The following is a 5,110-nucleotide window of genomic DNA, read 5'->3' on the forward strand; positions in this document are numbered from 1 at the left end:
GGAAGAAACAGAGAAAGAAAGAGAAAGAATAAAAAAAGAAAAAGAAAAAGAAAAAAAAAGAATGAAGGAGAAGAAGAAAGAGGAAGAGGAAGAGGGAGAGAGAACAGGGGTGTTGCTTTATTGCCCGGGCTAGAATGCAGTCTAAAAATGGGTATGCCTATAATTGTGTTCAATAATAGAGACATAAAAAAAAATGAGGGAAGAAAATAATTAACAAGCAGCCAACCAATATTTCATTTAAACCTATAAATAGGTGTGATGTGGTACTGACAAGAGCGTATATTTTGTGTATTTAAAGTGGAGAGTTCTATAAATGTTAATTAAGCCTACTTGTTCCGGATCTGAGTTCAAGTCCTGGATATCGATGTTAACTTTCTGTCTCATTGATCTGTCTAATATTGATGTTGAAGTCTCCCACTATTATAGTGTGGGAGTCCAAGTCTCTTTATAAGTCTTATATATCTGGGTATTCCTGTATTAGGTGCGTATATGTTTAGAATCTTTAGCTCTTCTTGTTACATTGATCCTTTTATCATTATGTAATATCCTTCTTTGCTTCTTTTGATCTTTCTCATGAGTTAAGCTTATCACCAGTTAAACAGGACTAGAGAAAAAATAATATGGCCAGGACTAATTTCTCACTTCTTGTTCTTCTGTCTGCCTTCTTGCTCTCTCAGGAAACTGTCTCTCTCAGTCCCCTTATTACTGAAAGGTATTTACTGACTGTCCTTGGAGTGACATGGTTTCAAACTCAAACAACAAAAAAGAGATTTTACTTTCTCAATAGCTTAAACAGTAGTCCTGAAATTGAACCTTGTCAGCATTGATTACCTTTCTTGGTTCATGGATCCATTACAAAATCAATCACAGTGGCCAAAAGAAATAAAAGACATTGCCCTAAAAAGATTAGAAACTATTTCTAAATTTGGATTTGGAGGTTGAAGGAGTGCAGGAAATTCCACCCTGACATATGGCTCCCTAGTAAAATAAAGATTTTGAATTAAGACCCTTAGAGATCAACAAGCTCTGGAAAAGACCCCCCTGTCTACATAAAGATAGGAGGGACCCACCAAAGAGGACAATTGTTCTTTTTCCCCTCCCTGTTATCTCATGATGCATTATCTAAAAAGGAGACCAAGAATGTGCTGGGACTCAGAAACTGATACCCCAAAATATGGCACTTTGACATACTGAACTGGAAAGCCTCAAGATCTCTCTGACCTTTACTCCCTAGCACCTCTCCCAAAGTGAAGTTTCTTTGTATCCCTAAGACCCAGACCCACCAAAAGCAACAACTATTTTTTTTCCTTTCCCTGTAAGACCAAGAATGTAACCCCTTCTGAACAAACCCTTTCACAAGGTAATGTACAAGGTAATCTCTGCTTCCTGATCCATTCATTCTCCCTAGTGATCCCCTCAACAGAATTCCTCTTTCCCCCTCTTCCATAACCTTATTTGCCAGTAAATAAGTTTCTAAACCCTGTTGTGGGTGGGTAACCATTCTGTGGTTCTCCCTATATACACATATTTTTAAATAAAATTGTGTGAGTTGATTTTTCAGTGAAACTTCAGAAGGCAAAGAGGACATTTCCCTGGCCTGTGTACTTCACAGGTCACTGAGTCCACAATGGTTAAAATGTCCTGAAGTTGAAACTGGCAAAATCGTCTTATGTTTATGGATTTTTGAATACACATAGACAGTGGCCCTCTGTCTTAAAACTTGAAACTTACATTTGTCTTAACTGAGTTTTTTCCTCAGGAAACTGACCCTCAGGCAAGGGACTGAAACTCACTAGAGCACCACATCCAGATAATGTGACACCAAATGCCTCATTCATCAGGATTGCTTTCTTAACCCTTCCTAATTTCTGTTTTCCCACCTTCTCAGCTACGTAAACAGACCAATTTTTGTCAGTCAGGGAGACAGATTTGAGACTGACGTCCTATTCTTCTTGGCTGCAGGACTAGATTAAAGCCTTCTTCTCTGGCAATCTTTGTTGACTCAGTGATTGGCATTCTGTGCAGGGAGCAGCAGGGCCTTGACTGAACTCCTGGTGTTCAAAATTTGTCTATAAGTGACTTGCCTTCCCTCCAAGAGTCATTCTTGCTTATGTACACATGAACGCATAACATGTATATAACATGCGTAGTATTCACATGAACAGCAGACACAGTAATTTAAACTAGGCTGTAGCAGTGTGGAACATGGCAGTAGTGGCCTCCAATACCATTTTTTAATTGATCCAACAAATGCTTACTGTGCACCTTTGTGTGCTAAAATGTTGATTAGCATGTGTTTATTATTTTTATTATTACTGATTTTTTGCATTTAGTTCTATGCATTTAACATATATATATATATTCTTGTAACCACCACAATTGGGATACTGAAAAGTGCTATAAACCCAAGGAACTCTATCCTATCACACCCTCCCCTAACCTTTAATCCATAGAAATCACTGTTTTTCATCACCTTAGTTTTAGTTTTTGAAATTATCATAAAAATTGAATCATACAATTTAAAATTTCTTGAGATTGGCTTCTTTCACTCAGCATAATGCCTTTGAAATTCATTGGTAAATACCCAGGAGTGAGATTATAAGGTAATGTGATAAATGTATGTTTTGCTTTGTAAGAAACCACCAAATGGCCATTCAGAATGACTATCATTTTGCATTCCCAGTAGCAATGCATGTGAATTGCAGTTGTTCTGCATCCTGACAGCACTTAGTATTAAAAAATACTAGCCTTCTAATACATTTCTTGTGTTATCTCACTGTTATTTTAATTTGCATTTCCCATGTGTCTAATGATGTTGAACACATTTTCTTTTTTCCTTTTTTTGTTTTTTAGAGAGAAAGTGTTTTGTTCCATCCCCCAAACTGAGTTACTGTGGCATGATTATAGCTCACTGCAGCCTCTATTGCCTGGGATCAAGTGATTTTTCCTGCTTTACCCACCTGAGCAGCTGGTATTACCAATGAATGCCACCATGTATGGATGTTTTAAAAATTTTTTTTGTAGAGACAGGCGTATTACCATGTTGCTCAGGCTGCTCTCGAACTCCTGGGGTCAAGCAATCCTCTTCCCACCTCAGCCTCCCAAACTGCTGGGATTACAGGCCTGAGTCACTACGCCTGGCCCACCTTTTCTTATGCTTAGTTGCCATCTGTATATCCCCTTGGTGAAGTGCCTATTTAAATCTGCTCATTTTAAAAATTGGATTATCTTAGTGTTGAAATTTTAGATTCCTTGGTAAATTCTTGATGTGTATTTTTTTAATAGATATGTGGTTTGCAAATATTTTTTCTTGGTCTGTATCTTGTCTTTTCATTCTCTTAATTTTATCTTTCGTAAACAAAAGATTTTAATTTTGATAATGTTCAGCTTGTCATTTTCTTTGTATTGTACTTTGAGTATCTAACCCAAGGTCATGAAAATTTAATTCTACATTTTTTTCTGAAAGTTATATATTTTCATATTTTCTGTTTAGATCTATGATTCATTTTGAGTAAATTTTTGTATAATTGAAGAGATTTAGTTGTTTTATTTTGAATAAGGCTGCCTTATTGTTTCAGTTACATCTGTTCAAAAATATGTGCTTTCTTCACTGAACTTCTTTTGCACCACTGTTAAAAATAAAAGACCATATTTTGGTAGGTCTGTTTTTGGACTTTCTATTTTGTTTCATTTTTTTTGTTGTTTTATTTCTGTGAACTCTGCATAGAAATAGGTTTCACTGATTTATTTGTCTCTTCTTTCATTGATACCATACTGTCATGATTTTTGTAGCTTGATTGTAAACCTTGAAATCACATAGTATAATTTTCAGACTTTATTTTTCTTACCAAAAAGTATTTTAGCTATTCTTTTTCTTTTACTTTCTACACACGTTTTAGAATTAGTTTGTATGCTTAACATTGTACTGTATTATTTTGTACATTAAAATTTTTTTCTGGATGTCTTAGTTTCGGTTGCTATAATCAAATATGATAGACTGGGTGGGTTAAACAATAGCCATTTATTTCTAACAGTTCTAGAGTCTGAGAAGTCCCAGATCAAGGTGTCAGCCAATTCAGTTTCTGGTAAGAGCTCTCTTCCTGGCTTCATGATGGTGGTTTTGCTGTACTCTCACAGTGTGTTGGTGGGGGAGGTTGAAGAGGTAGGGAACAGGAGAAACAGAGAGGAAGCAAGCTCTCTGGTTTCTTTTTAAAAGGACACCAAACCCCTCATGAGGACCTCATCCTCATGACCTGATCTAAACTTAATTACCTCTCAAAGGCCCCATTTCAAGATACCATCACACTGAGAATTAAAGTTTCAACCTATGAAATCTAGGGGGACAATATTCAGTCTATAACACTGAGGCTACACTGGGTATTAACGATTAGCATCTTAAATTTGTAACAATCAAGTTCAAATTAATAATAACCCAGTTTTAATAGTATTCAAAAATGTTGATCCTTTAAAAACTCCATCAGCCTACTCCTTTATGTTATTATTGTTACATAGATTTTGTCTTCCAGTTTTGACAATTTGACAGTAATGTGTCTTTCTGTGGATCTCTGGCTGTGTCCTTCCTGAAGTTCACTGAGCTTCTTGGATATGTAAAGTCATGATTTACACCTAATTTGCAAAGTTTCTTGGCCATTATTTCTCCAAAAAATAGTGTTTTGTTTTTTTCTCTCCTCTCTTGTGCTCCTATTATGTATATGCTGGCAAGACTGATGGTGTCCCACAGATCTCCTAGGCTTAGTCATCTTTCCACTCCAGTGAGTTTTAAATGTCAGATATTATGTTTTTCACTTCTGAAATTTCCATTTGATTCTTTTAAGTATGCTTTATTTCTTTCCTTAAACTTTCTACTTTTGGAGTGTTCTTGATTGTTTACTGAGGAACTTTTGTAATAGTTACGTTAAAGTTTTCACCATTTAAGTATGTACAACATCTATGACCTCTTGGCTTTGGTGTCTTTTGGTTATTGATAACTTTTTTGTGTGTGTCTTTTGGTTATTGAGAACTTTTTTTTTCTGTCATCACCCAGGCTGGGTGTTATTGGAGAAAAAGTAACAGCACTCATGTTGGCTGAAGATGGGTTATTTGGTTATTC

Source organism: Cebus imitator, unplaced genomic scaffold (genome assembly GCF_001604975.1).
Source record: "Cebus imitator isolate Cc_AM_T3 unplaced genomic scaffold, Cebus_imitator-1.0 Scaffold319, whole genome shotgun sequence".
NCBI lineage: Eukaryota > Metazoa > Chordata > Mammalia > Primates > Cebidae > Cebus > Cebus imitator.